A 19,407-nucleotide genomic window follows, 5' to 3' on the forward strand; every position below is an offset into this window, starting at 1 on the left:
TGGGTCCTACAGAGGGGCATTCACGGCCATGTTCAGGTACAGGTCCTCCGTTTTTAAGCAAGACCTTTTAGCGCCGCAGTTTTTATTGCCGGCCGTTTTGGCTCTGGATTAATTGCTCATACACTGCGTCGCGCCCCTTTTGAATGACTCTAATCCAAATGTTAGGGTGATCCATCCCAAATTCTTCTTGGAATCTTTGACGGGCAGCTTCAACGGAAGGGCATGAGCCAGGCCAAATGTTTTCTATTTGATCACTCCAGTTGATATTTGAGTGTTTACCAAAAATCAAAATGCGATTTTCATGTTGTTTGCCTGAATGAAAAGTAGAAATTAATCCACTCGATCATGTGCTACTTCCAACATTCGATATGAGCTAGGTATAACAATTGATACGCGAACGGTAGGTTGTAGGGGAACGGCTTATATTTTTTTTCTACATCGTTAGATAACTTCCCGAATATAATCTTTTTAGGCATTTCCCCTTGAATCGCAAGGGAGATTAGGTTACTTGAATATAGTTATTGAATTGTTAAGGAAGAATGCATTCTATTAGCAAATAAAGACGGTAAAGTGTTAAAATCAATATATCTTTGATGCAGCTCCGAGCTAGTACCAAACTAGCCGGTGCCAAAATAGCTGGCTTTCCGACCTTTGCTTCTGTTGATAAAGATCCTTGACTTGAAACCGAGATAAGGGGATTCGAATAAAAAGAATTCTAAGTAGGGGGTTATGCATAGCAAACTTTGGACATAATCGGTTCACGCTTAATGTTGCTGGTATCTACAAGGACCCTTCATTTTTTCGGATGGTCTTCACTGCACTTCCACGATACTTCTTTAGGGGTTCAAACATATCTTTGGGTGCAAACTTTCAAGGAACGACCCATTTGAAGATCAATGTTTAGAGGCGCACATTAGGGTCCATTCATAATCATATATTTAGCTCTTTATTTCTTCTAAATCGGCTCGACGAATCTTGTTTGGACTTTCTGGATAGTTGGACTACATCCCAAACTAAAAACTACCAAAGGCCGTTGAAATCAAAATCAAAAGTAGTGTTTCAGATACTACAAATCGTTGTTAGAATTTAGCCACATTGTACGTGTTTGTCATACCCGCTACCCTTTATTTGCCCCTTATATCGGTGATACCACTCCATGAAATTCGTCAAAACTTCATTTCGTGAGGACTTCTTTTGTGAATCGAAAATATCCGCAGAGGTACGATTTCAAAGGGCTCATATTTATACTACAGCTTTCATCTTCTTACAGCCGGTGACATGCAAAGTATATTAACGAACGATCCATTTTTAAAAAATCATTTTTTATGGGTGCTCCGTAGGGTTCATACATTAATTCAACGGGTTACCTCCTTGTGGTCATTGTTTTACATAGCCATATATATTGCTTCCTTTTCTTCCAAATCGGCTTTAGGATGCACGTTTGCAATTGTTCGAGTAGTCACTGGGAAAGAACTGTTGAAAACAAAATTCTCTACGCATGGGTTGAGATTTTTAAAAAGGTGATAGAATCGATAAAAGTTCACGTGATTTTCATACCCCGTACCTTAAAGTTGCCCTTTACTTAGATCAATCCTCGCGATGATATTTCTCAAGACTAGTTTTTATCCACAGCGGTAAAATCTCAAACAAAGGTCAGTGTAAACATTTTTAATGGCATTAAACTTCTAGCTCATATGTACCCCCTTTTTCTCTCAAAATCGGCTGAAAAATTTTTCTTCCACTTTTCGCTAATATTGCCACATATCACTATCTAGAAAATGCTAAACATGGGGTTAAATCAAAAGTTTGCAACTTGGGGTTAACACATTGCAAAGTTTAGATAAACTATTTCCACACAGTACCGGTTTAATTTTGGCGGTATCCATACAGATCCTCGACTCTCACTTTCTGATTGCTCTCAACGAACACATCCCGAAATAAAATAGCCAGGAATAATCCATTTCGACATTTTTGTAGGGGTGGACTGAAGTATCATTATTAGGATTTATTTAGTATTGTTCCTATGGGATTTGTTATACGTACCATATATTTAGCTCCATATCTCTCAAAATCTGTTCATTTTCGATAAAGGTTTGCAACTGTTGGAACATACCAATACATCAAAACGCTCAAAAGGTCGTTGAAAGTCAACATCCATTAAATAGAAATTCCGTACAGATTATTGTTAGAGTCTATCCACAATGTACCTGCATTTCAGGTACCCATAACAATCGCTTATTTCTCTGATTCCGTTCGACAACAAGACTTCTTTCGTGGTCAACAGCATCGCTAGATATTAAAATCAAATGAAGGGTCCATGTCAAAATTCTCTAAGGAGGGGACTCTATGGCTCAGATATATACGTAAGATACCATCCCCTTACAAGGAGCGATACATGCCATATGTTTGGCTCCATTTTTCTCGAAATCGGTTGACTTTTATATACAGCGTGTGCTTATATTGAAAAATATGGACCTTTTACAACTTACAATCATGGACAAATGTTAGCTATGTAAACATTCTATTTATATAGAATGTTTACAAAGCATTTGAGTTTGATACATTCTAGGCTCAGTCTTGTTTATAATTAGACTTAAATTTTCCTTTCAAATGGTTCAAATCTAGGTCAAATACAAGTGTGTATAAACATAGATTTGATTCATTCATGTCCTATACCAGTCTATTGGAACCCATGGTCAGAGTATGCAGTTGTATTGTTTACAGGAGATATAATTCGAGAGTAATTAATAATTTTTTAGTCTTAAATTTTATTACAGCGTGAAGTGAAACAAACAATTAAATTAAAACCAACAAGCAATTGTTTCCTCTACAATACGATCAGTTGCTGTCACCGAACATTCTCATTACTAATTTTGGTGGTCTAACATATCCCTTGATACAAAATGTCATAGAACGATCCATGCCAAAATCTTTTTAGGGGTGCACTGTAGGATTCATACATGGAATTACGCGATAATCTCGTTGTGGGCTTTGCTATACCTACCGTATATTTAGTTAACTATTTCTTGAAATCGGAACAACGAATTGTCTTTGAACTTTTGCTACTGTTGGAGCCACTCGCTTTCTTAAAACTGTTAAAGAGGCACTAAATTAAAGTTCCTGTAGGAAAGGGTTCAGCAAGGAAAAACAGTTGTTAGAGTCGTTTCACATGCATTTCATATCCGGTGCAGAGAAGCTGTCTTTTCTTTCGCTCATTCCTCTCCACCAAATTCTTCCGTTTGTGGGTCGATATTATCGCTAGAGACGAAATGTCCATGTCAAAGTTCATTAAGTAGGGAATGTTAAAGATTATATGTATACGTAAGATTTAATCCCCTTGCCACCTATGTTTTAGCTCAACCTACCGTTGTATTTGTATGACCCATATCTCCAAATTGGCCCAGCGAATGTTCTCTAAACTTATTGTGCTGTTGGAAGTGGTGTCAAGCTAGAAACCGTTTACAACACGTGGATATCCTCGTTCCAAATTGTATCGGTTTTATATTGCCTGTATCACAAGAACCCCTCATATTTCTCAGATAGCTCTTGACGAACTTCATCGATACTTCTTTTTGGGGTCTAACATATCCCAGAATAGAAATTCCCATAGGAACATCCATGTCAAAACGATCTGAGGAAGGGCGGTTTGGATCCAATCGAGGGTTTGTGAATTTGTCCGCCTTCTTTCTTTGTTATAGCTTCCATGGATTTCCCCCCGTATTTATCAAAATTAGCTCTACGAATTCTGTAATTGTTTCCTTCGATTGGGGCAGATCCCAAACTAGAAACTTCCATAGGGTGGATGCAACCAAATCGTTTAAGTAGGGATTCAATTGGTGGAAATTCTTGATAGAATCGGATCATAATGCACCTACTTTGCATAGCGGGAACCAATTAGGACCTAGTTTTTATAATTTGTTGTATCAGTTTGCGTAGCTGTTTATAGGGTGAGGTATCAGCAACTACTTAACATTAATATACACAACTTGTATACAAAAACATTTATAAGACCTGCCGCATATGTTCCACGTTATGTGTGTGTCTTCAGGTGTCTGTTCCACTGAGCATCACTGATTTGACATTGCGTTGAATTGTTTTATAGTTAGTCACCACCATGTCCTGGAAACGCTAAAAATACACGAATTGGAATATCACAAGGGACTCCGTCCCACAGACCCCTCTCGCTCCCCTTAAACGATACTAAACAATATTTTTCTATCTGCGCTTGATTATCATATTGGTTAGTTAGGAACTATCTTGCAAACAGCCATCATGGTTCAGTTGATTTTATGGACAGGCCGCCTTACATTAAGTAAGAAAAAATAAAACAAATAAAGACATGCATGTTCAGTTTTGTCCTACATATTTTTGGAAACGTATAAATTAATTGTCAATATATGATAAAGAAAACTTTTCAATATTTTTATAATTATTTTAATTTCCAGTTGTAAATAGAATTAAATACGTATATTAAACTTCAAATAAGTTTATAATTTGTACTAACAATTTAATAAAACAATAAATCCTGTTGTCCAGATGATGTCTTTAGTTGGTCCTCTCTGTAAATTTTCAGAAATCCGATTTATGGTTAATGTTTTTAAAATGAAAATGAAGTTAGAAAACACATACTTTCAGAACTACTTTGATTGTATCATCAACGTCAAAGTTTTTCCTTCTTTACTAGTCGTCTGAGGAGGTCTTCTCCGGTTTGTTTAGAAAAGAAGAAAGAGACGTAGAAAAGGATATCAGCATGCAATGGTGCGAGTGTAATAAAATGGCTATAACGTGCACCCCTTTGGCATCTGGGAAGTTTCAAGAATAATACACATAATTGTATATTGCAGTTTGCATTCCTTAAATATTTCTATGCTAATGATATATATATTATAGTTATGATATATCTTCAGTTACAATATATAATTATTTACGTAATATGCTAGGTTTTGGAATTTGAAAGCTTAAATTTGCCAGACTAATAAAGATACTGTAAAGACGAGATAACATGCAAAATGAACATTTATTAAAACGGTTTAGAACAGTATTGATGCGAATATTCAACTGTGTATATCAAAACTTCAACGTGATTTTTCTTATGGCAGTATTTTTGGTAGGAACGTTTTCAAGTGATATGAAGAACACGAATTTCTTCCATCAAAATTCAAATATTGAAAACTATCAAAACAAATTAATTTAGATGTAAAATGTGTTAATAACATGTTAAAGTATACAATACATAGCTGGAAAGATTATGTAACAAACCAGGACAGAATGAGTCATGCCCTGATTGGTCTTGAATGTCGAAAATTGATCATTGTGTTTGAGAGATGTACTTTTTGCGGGATAAATAAAGCACATATACATCATAAATACTGTACATTGTAATTCTCAGATTTATTTTACATAAAATAGAATGCAAATAATGTGAGCGTTTCTAAGGTGTAAATATAGCTTTCACCGAAATTTGGCAGTGAAGACAGTGCATGTGATATTTTAATTTAGGCTTGCAGATCTTCCAATCCCACTATCAAACTGTCACCTGAAAATACAGAAAATTTGTTTTCCTTCGTGAGATTTCATAAAAATTAGAAACACTTTTTAAATCCTAATTTACACTGAGACGTATTCTCGAAAGGTTTATTTAATCACGCGATAATAATAATAATACTAATAACAATAATAATAATAATAGTGATGATGATGATGATGATGATGATGATGATGTTAATAATAATAATAATACTAATAATACCAGTACTAATAATAACAAGAAGAAGAAGCTGAAGCTAAAGATGAAGAAGAAGAAGAAGAATTCAGTCGACTGCAACCCAGTAGCATCATCAGGTTATATTTGTTCTTACATTTTCAAAGGTATATGACATTCTGTTTCTGTTTACATCGCATCTTAAATGTAACGTTTTGACCGAAATGTTCTAAACAAAACATCACCTGGAACTTGTACATTACACATCACAAGTTTGTCAGATCATTAATGATAAAGCATTTATTGAAATATAAAGAAAGTAAAATTCAAGTACAATGTATAATAAAATGATGATTGATTAATATCAGTATTACAGTATTGATTTGTAGCGATCTGTACAATATTGATTTGTAATAATATGTACAATTTTGATTTGGAATGAGCTCGTCTATGTTGTGTTGAAAAATCTGAATCTGACTTGACACTTTCTGTGTCTCGTTTCAGTTTATCAACGCAACATAAACTCGCACAATAAATCCACAACGAAATAGATCGAGGACACCGTTTAATAAAAACGTGTATATAAATGCTTCTAACGAGTCTAAACCATGCCCACGTCTGAATACAATCGATTCACACCAATCTGTCAAATTTTCCAAAATTTCCGCTTTAGCCCTAAAGTATCCCTTCAAGGAAAGCTTGGTTAATTCACGATCACCAATTTGTCTCGTGCACAGCAACATGATATGACAATATAACCATGAGGGATGGCTTTCAGTTTTGCGTGTCTGTAATATATAATGCAGAGACGCAGACATATCATTTAGTTGTCCAGCTAAAACGGATTTATGTATTTGTTTCAAGTTTTGAAAGTCTAATAATATTGTTAGATCCATTCTTCACGTTCGTTTGTTATCTTCGAAAACAAAGGTGAATGTTGAGATTCAGAGCCATGATTTCTCGTGAAACAAAGAATGTACGTTGAAACACCGATTTAACTTCCGGATTATCAAAAAGGCCTTATTATTCACTGTTAATTGTTGCCGATACACACAAAGACAACCACACCATCAGCTCATATTCTAACGAATAAACAATTACCTTTAAATCCATACCAAGAATGCTTAAATCTAACTCTTGTATCTCGACCAAAAATAGACAGGAAACAAATTCTCTTCTAACAGAGAGTATTAGACGAAAGGGGCCATAACTCCTTCTATTTCACATAACAATGCAAAAACTCTTCATTTTCAAATGACTATGCACAAAGTCATCATATTTAACATGACTATGGAAAAGGTCCTCACATTCAACATAACTATGTAAAAAGGTTAATAGAGAAGAAACATGCTGTGGTCATACGATGGTGGCATGGGGGTCGAAGGTTAGGATATAAGTAAGAGTAATTTTTAAATTCAAAACAAAGTCGGGGTGACAATAGGGTATAGTTGTTCTTATCATGTTAGAATTGTGAAGATCTAATTTGATACTTTGTTAGTCAGGATGCGTATCGGATACAACCATATGGCATATAATAATGACATTAAATATTCATAACGGTACGACAATTTGAATACCAAATGGGTGAAAGAGCAACGTTTACCTAGGTTAAGACCCGAACAATGTCTTTGCAAGTGGATAATAAAGACACCCAAATTGTGATCCGCGTTGATCCGCATAGACAACATATTGTAATGTATATCTTTATTATGTGTGTTAATTTCGTGTTTATAGAATGAAAATATCATTAACTAAATTACATATTAAATAGCTAATACCATATAGTTGTTGATTTGTACTCTTGGATGAGGTCATTTCGCTTCAGTAACCACATTATAGTTTCAGGTTAGGATAAACATTTGAATTTTGCCTTTAGACCTTGGAGGCTGTAGAAGGAATTTTAATGACGAATTGAATGGGATCTTACTAGGAAAATGCAGGCAACCCAGTTCCTGATTGGCTAGCTGTTAAAGCACTTGAACGTGTTGAAAGATTTCACTTCAAGATGGTTATTTGAGACTGCGTCTTAGCTTTTCATATAATGGGTAACCGACTGAAAATTGTTTTAATCTCGGTTATTTAATTTATTTTTTAATCTCAGTTATTCATTGGAATCCCAGATTGCTCATACGGTTTGATTTAGTAATTATTTTCGAATTACTGTGAATTCATTTAAAGATATTTTGAATTACATCATTCTGATATGTCAAGACTGTTAGCACATTTAGATAAAGTATTTATCATATTTTTCAGTAATAAGCAATCCGCACCCGTTTAAATCCAGCTTGTTAATCAGCAGACTTGCATCCCATCAAGCCTTAAGTTGGCATTTGTTGTTTTCCTACAAATACTTATATCTGAGTAACTGAACTGGTCTTTCATAAAAAGAACTGACGAAAGTCTGACGGGCTAATCTAATTTCATACCAAACAATCGTTTCTAGTTCTATTCGAGTTCATAATTTCGAATTCAAGCGCAGTTCTTATCATTGAGTTATATACTTGAGGGCATCTGGCAAACAGTACAAGCTTAAAAGACTGATTGAATTCAAACTAAGCACGCCTGGATTCTGCTTTCAACAACACATGACCCCAGAAGTTAAATGTAGCGATTCGCATTTTATTTAGAAATTCACCCTGTGTAAAATGCAAAACACGGGAGTAGTACCTTAAGGGTCCTTAGTCTTTGAAATTAGGTTTCCCCGTCTACTTTAATCCGGTTTTTATTAATTAGAAGGTATAAAAAATTACTTAATTTTTGAAGAGAGTTTTCTTTCTGAAACCCATGATATTAACATAGTAGATCTGGGGAATTTTGCGGAATGTAGGTATTTTTGCACCGAAAAAGTCCAAAGTAAAATGCCTTCCTGAAATTAATGAAAATGCTTGGATTGGACATGATATGACAAACCTTCGATGGAAGATTTATCGCCAGGTAATATGTTTACATGAACAATAATTTTTTAAATAGATGCGAGTAATAAATGACAATGCTTTCGTATTTAAACTCTGATGAGTATGACGTTTCAGATCATATTTTGCTAATTTGATTTCATCCTATCTCATTTCAAGCTGTTTGGCCATTGACACATTGACGGATGGTTAGGACAATATACCATAACAGTATAAATAAGCTGAGAGAGAGAGAGAGAGAGAGAGAGAGAGGGTATTACTTGGAAACAAGTCACTGACGAACTTGGGCTCTAAATAAGGTGGTCGTATTATATTACTTATTGACAGTTTGTCCCAGAAAAACATATTTACGCATTTTGTCCCGTCTTCGTACCAACTTTGGCAAACAATTCAGAAAATATATAGCATTTTCACTTCCTTGTTGGTGATAACTGAAGTTCTGCCTTTTAAAAAAAAGGATAGATCATGAGGTGCTATTGGCAATGGGGAAACATTTATCACACACTGCGTACAGAAGTATGCATGTCTATTATCTCGTGGGAAAGAAACATACAGGATATGTATTATTTGTATTTCATAGCATATGGATAATTGCTACCATCACCACTACTACTACTATGATAAGTAGTAAGACTTGGTGAGAACTGACGTACTTGTAGTAGCATTAGCAGCAATTGTCTCGTATCTTGTATACTAACAAACAAAACATATGTATTACGCTACATAATGTATATTTATACTTCGAGCTCATGTCTTTAATAATTGTATACTCATTGCCGACCACTCCGGTGGCTTAAGTGGTTAGAGCGCCGGGTCTCGGGTGCGGAAAGTCTCTGGTTCGCTGGTTCGAACCCTGGCCAGGTCATACAAAAGACTATAAAAATGGTACTAGCTTGGCGCTCCGCATTAAGAGGTTATTAGGACTGGACGGACTGGTGCGAGGATACTGTGACTGGGTGGGATACACAGGTTTATGTTATATTAGCGTCAATTCGATCCATGCATTAAAATGAAATTTTAAAAAAATAGTGGATAAGAGAAGAAAATCAAATAAATACAAGAACAATTGCAATGACCACATACTTTGTGAAGAAAAGGAAAGGGTTGGTAAATTTTGGGGTAAAGGTTATTTTTGTTATAACCGACCATCCAAGTTTTCCCCAAGCGAGTCGCTACTTGGAGAAACACTGCTATATGAGAGGATCCTTCTGAATTCTGAGAGATACTCGTAAAAATCCAGCGACAGCACGATACAGACACAATATCACAGAGACATAATTACTAAACTAAACTAAAAACCACGATAACAACGCAAGACATCCTTTTCATATGCTGAATTTAATCGAGCAGAAGGTACCAAGATGTTGGAATGTGAAAGAGGATAAGTAGCTCCAGCGGCAAAGTAACGTGCGATAAACACCAAAATGTCGGACCATGCAGGATATTGATCTAATCAAATCTAAGGCCTGCTTATACAGTAATATGTACCATTTATGACTTATGATACAATTCTTAGTTTATTTATCACACTATTAGGAATTTCGTTTTATAATTTTTGTAGGAAATAAAAAATTTAATTCGCATTGATGTTACAATTATATGCAGATAAGTAACTCAAATCAGAATAAGCGCTTGTCCAGACCGGTTCTGGCGTAATTACACGCTGTGGCTTTTAGTTAATTCCACCGCAGTAAAAGTCATGGTCCGCGATTAACTGTGAAATACATCTATGCATAGAAACATTTTACACCTGTGCTTGCTGTGCCTGTACACCAGTTGGGGAAAATATTTTATCCGCACATAATGATACCTCACCACTAAGCCATCCGTGTTGCTTAGCAATAGTTAATCAGCATTGTATCATGCGCTTCTCGCCATGCATAGTCGAATCTGCTGCAAGACTTTGTTCCAGTCAAAGGAGTTAACAGCACTGTCAGGAATGAGTTGCCGATTCCTACACGCATATTCGAGAGACGCTTCACAGTGTCTCTGTTTGGTTTGTATATGTTTGGAACGATTGCCCAGTAATCTTGAAGATCACGGATGCGCTTGTGATTCTGGATTGTTCAAGGATCATGCACAACAGTCTCATCGGCAATAGCACGTGCGATACGAAAATGGTGTCGTTCATCAGCGACCACGCGTGCAATTTCAGCCTGTGTGGCCATTGGAGGAATCTTAGTATGATACTGTGTTGACATTGCACGAAGCTGTCACGGTAACCGGCTTTTAAAAGCTCCACAATGATACCGCTGCTTCTGTTATAATAGATGGTAGTTTTATATCGATGATCAAACAATTTCGAAAGATTTAAATAATTAAGATCTCAGAAAAGCTTAATGCGAAGCGAGATCTACGCATGTTAATGAGGTAATTTTGCATGTGATTGGTTGGCATTAATTCCAACCTGAAGGCCACATGTCGAGTTGGATTTCGATTAAACTCCGAATGCAGCCGTAGTGGTTCAGTTGTTAGCCTGTCGGACTCGCACCTAGAAGCGGGCGGGTTCAAATCCCGTCGTCTGATCACCTTCGTGTAGGGTTCCTTGGTATTTCCTTGAACAAGGATCTTTACTTGCCTCGGCACGAAAGGACCTCCTTGTACTTACATACGGTAAAATATTAAACCACTCCAAACCATGCAAACTTGAATATTGTCTTATATCATCAATATATCGGACCAGTTCCATAATGAGCCGGTTGCGTGCATATGCACGAGGCTATCTTATGAGGCGCCGTAGGGAACAAAAACTTGTCTAATGAGAAAGTTGGAGTTGAAATTTTGATGTCATATGTTGAGCAATCCAATATCACGTGTTGCGTCAAACTGCATATCCTTAAAGTCCCATTCTCTTGATCGAAATTTTAGATTTTATATGTTGAATTATACACTGGTGATTTAAAGTTCTATTTCCTATGTCGACGTTGTACAGCGGTGGTTGAAATTTCAATATCATATGTCGAGAATCCATAATTCACATGTTGTATGCAACTGTTTGTGGTAAAAGTTCCATTTCATGTAGCGAGTATTTATATTTTATTCTGCTGAATTTCAAAGCAACGAGAAGCCGCCTCCTTGTTTTAAAATAAGGCGGTCCATTCACGAGAGCGACCTCTTGCGAAGAAATTCATAGTAATTATCGACCTGTAAATTTTAACTTTCAAACTGCAAATGCATGAAATGTAATGGCGCCTCATAATTGAAAATACGAATAGTGTATCTTAATACTCTATATCATTTTGAATTGTTAAAGTGGACATTGTGTAATGTTACTTTTAATACCAAAACGTCATTTCACCATATAAGAATAGGAATTCTGACAAGCACAATGAAATGTGCAACCACCGGTGTGTAATTCAACAGACAAAATCTAAAAACTCAACAAACGAAATGGAACTTTCAGCACAATCAATGTAATTCAACATGTTAAATTGAAACTCTCGACATATGACATTAAAATTTCAACAACCGCCGTGTAGTTATGAAGATACAATCTCAAAATTCGACATTGGACATCACATTTTCAACCAGCGCTGTGTAATTCAACAGATTAAATCTAAATGCTTAACATATGAAATGGAACTTTCAACATAAACTCTTGGAACCAATATTTAAATTAGAATTCTCGACGTATGAAAATGAAATTTCAACCATCGCCGTGTAATTCAAGTGACTAATTCTAAAACCTCCACATAGAAACTTTCAGGTCAAGCATTTTTAACACAACACGTCGAAATTCGAATTCTGGACATCTGACATTAGAATTTCAACGGCAACGGTCTGATTGGACCAGCTTTTGTCCGCTACGACGCCTCATACATCATGCATCTACTTTACAGGGCTTGTTTCCACTCTACTTTTTAACATAGAAAGTGCTTAGCAAATTTATAAGTGTTTTGATCCAAATAAGAAAATTTCATCTTAACCTTTTATTCTTCTGCCTTTTAACACTATATAAAACATTCGTCAATAGCGTTTTGGATGACTGTTTGAGGGTGTTAATAATAATTTCTCAGTAGGGCCGTTCAAGATCCGGGTAATACATTTCTACATAGTAGAATAATGTAATTATGACCTTGAACTTGGTTATGGATCGGAACTCGGTAATTATTTCAGGACACGTCTTATGCACCTCCTCGCTAGAACTAGTTTAAACATGTTTTTTGGCAATACATCTGGGAACCAAAGGGTGACTTACTTAGCCATCATCAAAAAAAGAAACACAACGCAAGACTTGAATCATAGATAAATATGTGTGGTCTTAAATTTCACATTCAGAATTAAATTTTATTTATTGATCTTCATGCACATAAAACTACATGAGCTTAAAACATTATCTTTGTTTTTCAAAGAATCGTGTTTCAAGCTACAACCCAAGCCAAGCATGAGCGAGCTAACTCAATATATTCTTGGTATGGCGGACGACAGATTCATCTGCTTCAAACTTGTATCATATATAAATGTGTGCGGTCTTAAATTTCACATTTAGAATTACATTTTATTTATTGATCTCCATGCACATACAACTACATGATCTTAAAACATTATCTTTGTGTTCTAAAGTATCGTGTTTCAAGCTACAACCCATGCCAAGTACAAGCGAGCTAACTCAATATACACTTGAAATGGCAGACGACATACTCGTCTGCTTCAAACGTTCCGGGACGACATACTTATCTGAGACAACCTTTCAGATCGCCATTATTTGTCAAATCTTCTGGTACACTTATCTTCTCTGTTTATCTGTCGACCGATCTAGCGTCTGTTTTAAAATCTTTATATTATCTCTGATTAAAAGATTGGACCTGGGTAAATCTTGTGATATACAAAATGTATTGCAAATACATACTTGTGAATCTCATATTGTGTTTTTATGGGATCGGGCGATTTGAATTATAAAGAAGGAAAGAGAGATTACATTAATATATGCCCAGACAGAATAGTGCGCCAGTGTTTTATTAAATCTTTATCTTTATTCAGGGACCCTGAGTGACCGAGTAGTTTAAAGCGCTCTCCGTTACGGAACACTGCCATCTCACCTCTGTCTGCGTTGGCTTGAGTCTAGAATTCGGCTAACGTGGGTATGTGAGAAAGCTCGCCAGTAACTTCTCGTGGGTCGGTGGTTCTTTCCGGGGTTTTCCCGGGTTCTTCCTCCACCATTAATATTGGCCGCCATGCATAGCCTATCGTGTGCTGAAATATAGCGTTAAACCCCACAAGAAGAAGAAGAACAACAATTATCTTTATTCAAATCTTCTGGTACACTTATCTTCTCTGTTTATCTGTCGACCGATGTAGCGTCAGTTTTAAAATCTTTATATTGGCTCCGGTTCAAAGATTGGACATGGGTAAATCTTGTAGATATACAAAATTTATTGCAAATACATACTTGTGAATCTCATATTGTGTTTTTTTATGGGATTGGGTGATTTGAATTATAAAGAAGGAAGGAGAGATTACACTAGTATATGCCCAGACAGAATAGTGCGCCAGTGTTTTATTAAATCTTTATCTTTCCAGTCGGGAGGGCTGTGCAATCGATAAATTACTTGTTTACGCCAGGTATGCAGTTGTTCTGCCCCACCCAGAAAATAGATTTTAAAATCGCACAACTAGGAACAAGAAGAAGACGATACAACTGGGCTTAGATCGACAAATCTAACGTGCATTGAAGACAAGCATTGCCAACACAACAACAATTACGCAGTAAACTAAAAACTATGACAAAACTGCGAGAGGAGTGGTACGGCCACAATTGAACATAGTATTTTCAAGAAGAAATATGAGCAACACATTTGCGCAATCTACACAGTCGATCTTACTGAGTCATATCGGTGCTAAATATGATCAGGAAATATCCAATATACACAGCAGTAACACTCACACCGTGTCCTACAATCATTGGCACCTGACCATTCAAAAAACATACTATATGGTTATCTAGGCACGGTATATATTGAAACTAATTAGAACACCAAAGCAAAGCAGTCGAATCTGTATGCATCCAATGCTACATCAGCAAACAGAGTAATAAGAAAGTTAATGCAGAAGCAGTAACGTCTAACGAAGGTGAGGTAGACTGCAAAATCATTTGTGCGGCCATCATCGTCGCCCCGTGCGCCAATGGCCCTTAGTACGCCACTGTGCAGAAGCGAAATGCAACCTGAACAAAAATGCAAAAATGTAGCATACAGCGTTTCAGAACTATTCAGTATTATCTGAAACAAAATTAATCAAAAGTGGCAGGGTTTATGGTACACATCGAACAAAGGTAGAAAACTATATAGAACACCAAAATAAAGCAAATAGGAACACAAAATCACTGACTGTAAAAACCCATACGACACTACTATGTAAACAGGATTAGATCAGGACACATATTTCTGGCAGGATGCACAATAGTAGATGTGAAGCTGAACCACATCAGCCGTAGAGCTGAGTAAACAGTGTTGCTGGTCGAGTAGCAGCTGATCGGGCATTGCTGACTGAGATTGGTGGGTGCTGATTGCTTGATTGACCAACCTGGAATATTAACGGCTTGATTGGCCAGTGTGACTGGTAGCCGATTGTGCTGGTTACGCAGTGTGTAACTCCATACATGTAATCTTTCAGCCGTGGGCTAATTTTTGGGGTTTGTAAAACCCATTGTGTTTTTGGCACGGTAAAGGTAATTTATATAGCTGTCCCTTTTGTTTACATAATTTCACTATTTGGGTGAATACTTTTTACTATATGAGTAAAATACTACACTTGTGTTACTATTTGAGTAACATACAATAATAGTTTCGTTGTTAAATCACTGTGAATCATACACCCCTTGTCCCTGTACTGTGTAAAGTCAATTATTTGGATTTTCATTATTAAGTCCATGCTTTTTTATGTCAATTGATCCAATATTTGGATCATATATACTTACATATTAATATTGCTCATTCAAGTTGTTCGTTATTAAACAATGTATTTGTATCACCATCAGAAGTGTTCGGTTGTAGATCCCAAATCCCATCCGATTGTCTTGTTACATATAGCGATCTCTTGTCTTTAGCTAGGAAACGTAGTGTACATCAATGGCCCTATGACTTCCATCAGTGGACGTTTTGCTTCACTTCACACTTTGTCAACCTTGTCAAAAATAGTTTATTTGCTTGAAAAATTGTTTGTTTGTTCGTTTGAAACAAATGTTTTATGGTTAGTTATCGTTTGTTTGAAAAAAAATGTTGTATTTTGAAGAAAAAAACGTGTATGTCGTTTATTTTCAATTGTTATCATTATGCATGCTCTTTGACTTCTCTCTATCCCTCACCTTAAAATCAACTCTATAGTATTCCGACCCAACAAAAATCGTAGGATTATTTTTCTATCACGTGCACGCTTGAACCATATAAAGCGAGGCGTTTCCAGTCTGACCATGCATTGTTGACTGGTTCACCTATGAAGATGCCTTCTAATTTAGCTAAGCTAAACAAAGCCTACGTGCATAAACACACACACCATTACTGATATATGTGTGTGAGCGTGTTTGTGTGTGTATTGAATGTTTGTATGCGTTCGCGTACATTTGTGCGGATATTATATTTAGGTTTATTTTTTCTTCTTCCCTCTGTGGTGTGTGTGTATATTTGTGTGTGTGTATGTGTGTGCGTGTGTATGTGTATTTTTGTGTTTGTATGCGTTCGCGTACGTTTGTGTTGATAGTAGAGTGTGTTTTTTCTCCTATCCCTTCTGTATGGATATTAGAGAGTGTGGTTGTATGCGTTCGCGTACATTTGTGTGGATAGCAGATATTGTGTTTGCATGCGTGCGCGTACGTTTGTGTTGATACTAGATACTGGGATTTTATAGTTAATATTGGGGTATTTTTGATAGTAAATATTATATTTTTACCCTTCCTTTCTGTGTGGATAGTAGAGTGTGTGTTTGTATGCGTGCGCGTACTTTTGTGTGGATAGTATATTTCGGTTTTTTATACTTCTTCCCTTGTGTGGATTGTAATTTTGGGGTGTATTTTCCTTCCATTCTGTGCGGATAGTATAATTGGGGTTTGTATGCGTTCGCGTACTTTGTGTGGATAGTAGATATTGTGTTTGTAAGCATTCGCGTTCGTTTGTGTCGATATTATATTTGTTGTTTTTTTCTTTATCTTCCCTCTGTGTGGATAATATATTATGGGTTTGTTTTTTCTTCTTCCCTCTGTGATGCGTGCGTGTGTGTGTTTGTATGTATCCGTTCGCGGACTTTTGTGTGGATAGTAGAGTGTGTGGTTGTATGCGTTCGCGTACGTTTGGCTGGATAGTATATTTGGTTTTGTTTTCTTCTTCCCGTGTGTGGATATTATTTTGGGGTTTGTATGCGTTCGCGAACGTTTGCATGGATAGCATAGTTTTGGTTTTTTTTCCTCTTCCCTCTGTGTGGATAGTATATTTTGGGTTTGCATAAAAATAGAAGAAACCCAAAGGCCCTTTGTAAGGACCACTCATATGCCTAGAAAAGATTTGCTTTATTGCCTAATTTTTTTAGTGGGTTGTATAGTTGTTTGTGTGATAGATTGATGTTCATTAATCTATGTCTATGTGTTATATATGTCTATGTCTCTAGTGCATTTGTCTCTACCTAGACCAGTGTTCCGCCCAACTGAGGTCAACCCTTTGCTACATTGTTACCAATCTCCAGTACCATGATGTGGCCTCACCTGTTCCATTCATATTGTCCCTATACTAAATTGGCCCTATTCACTACTTATATGGCATGTGAAGAAATACTGGTTAGGAAACATCCCACATACGGATCATCCAGGTTACAAAACGACTTGCGCTCTTTTCACGAACGGAAAAGATTTGAACAGAACTTTAAGAAAATAACTATCAGGCAACACGCAGGTAGCATATGAGAAAAACAATTTATCAGTGGTGACAAATTATACTGTGGATGTTGAATATGTAGCTCTTTAAACACAAATCAAGAAAAATGAACTATTCGTCATTCACGTCTATTTTCCCAAGTATTTAGTTGGTATAGTATTTTGATAGTAATGTACATTGTTACGTGTCACATAACAGATTCATACTGACCAATTAAATATTGCATGAGCCTTTACATCTTATATGGTCATTTCTTTAATGCGTTAAAATGGTTCTTGAATTGTATACAAATACAAAGTGTTCCTAAATTCAATATATATCACTATAGTAACAATTGTGGACATTTTCAATGCTGATTTTTTTACCTTATTTTTATTATTTTACCAGAGTATACATATTTTATGTTGTAAAGAGTTTTAAAAAAGTTAATAGCACATGGTCTAACATAAAAATGAAGTTTAAAAAAGCTAAGAACTTTCTCTTGGACAAATTGGACAGACGGCCAAATAGTGACATTCATTATCAATTTATTTTTAGTCACCAAGGTTAAGCGTTAAATTATAACGTGTTATATTCTTCTAAATATCCAATACCTACTGTGATTACTGGTTCAGACTTTGAACCCTTCACTTGCTCTGATTACTTTTTCAGACTTTGAACCCAATACCTAATGTGATTACTGGTTCAGACTTTGAACCCAATACCTAATGTTATTACTTGTTCAGACTTTGAACCCAATACCTACTGTGATTACTGGTTCAGACTTTGAACCATTCACTTGCTGTGATTTCTACTTCATACTTTGAACTCATTACTTGTTGTGATTACTTTTTCAGACTTTGAACCCAATACCTGCTGTGATTACTTTTACAGACTTTGAATCCAATACCTGGTGTGATTATTTTTTCAGACTTGGAACCCAATGCCTACTGTGATTACTGGTTTAGACTTTGAACCCAATACCTACTGTTATTACTTTTTCAGACTTTGAACCCAATGCTTACTGTGATTACTTGTTCAGATTTGAACCCGATACCTAATGTGGTTACTTGTTCAGACTTCGAACAGAGGTAAATATGTGTTTCGATCCAGAGCTAATAAAGCATTTGTAACATCAGTTTCTGTTTGAAAGGAAATATAATTCTTAGCTTTGGATGAAATGACGACTTTTGCATTTCGTTCTTGAATGTACAAGTCGGTTAGGGTTTGGACAATCATACATTGTTTAGCTGATAAAATATATAAATTCTTTCACATAAGTCATAGTTTTGAAGCATTCATTCCAGTTGTAATTGTGATCACTTTTCACCGTTATACATTATATGATCTAATTTTGTTTCGAAAAATGTTAGAGGTTTTTCTAGATTGATTTTTGAGATAAAAATACTGCGTTGAGAGATTTAAGGGAAACATTGATTGACCTTACACAGAGTATTAAATGCAGCATATCAATATGGTTACCGTTTCTGAGTGTGAGAATCTACTCAGTTTGAAGCCGAGACAAAACCGAATAGTGGATGATCAAGTTTAGTTGATTCTCGTCATAGCTGCATTTGTGATATGTATTTCAGAAGATTACAAGAAGTGTCTCAATTTTATTTAATAGTATATAATATTTAAGGCACAGTGTGTGTGTATATGTGTGTGTGTGTGTGTGTGATTAGGATTTGTAACGTAGCTTTAAAAAAATTTCAGTCATGTTGCTACGATTTCTGCATTGTGGTAGTTTATAGTGATGTCTAGCACTAAGGTATCATGCCGCAGACACGTAGCATGATGTCCCACCCAGTCACATTATCATGACACCAGGCCAACCAGTTCTACCACTAACCTCTTTATGCTGAGCGCCTAGCGAGGCAGCGGTTAGTACCATTTTTATAAGTCTTTGGTATGACTCGGTCGGGGTTTTAACCCATGACCTCCCGCTTCCGAGGCG

The 19,407-nt window shown here is 36.1% G+C and overlaps 1 long non-coding RNA gene across 1 annotated transcript; it reads right to left on the reverse strand.

The window, feature by feature from the left end:
* Nucleotides 1-4,998: 4,998 nt before the first annotated feature.
* LOC149798038 (uncharacterized) lies at nucleotides 4,999-15,851 on the reverse strand. Its single transcript, XR_016421574.1, has 2 exons — nucleotides 15,530-15,851; nucleotides 4,999-5,536 (listed from the first exon to the last, which is right to left on the reverse strand). It is a non-coding gene; the product is annotated as an uncharacterized LOC149798038 (long non-coding RNA).
* Nucleotides 15,852-19,407: the final 3,556 nt, after the last annotated feature.

The sequence above is a fragment of the Sinohyriopsis cumingii genome, chromosome 6, assembly GCF_028554795.1.
Source record: "Sinohyriopsis cumingii isolate HCF-2022 chromosome 6, ASM2855479v2, whole genome shotgun sequence".
Lineage (NCBI taxonomy): Eukaryota > Metazoa > Mollusca > Bivalvia > Unionida > Unionidae > Sinohyriopsis > Sinohyriopsis cumingii.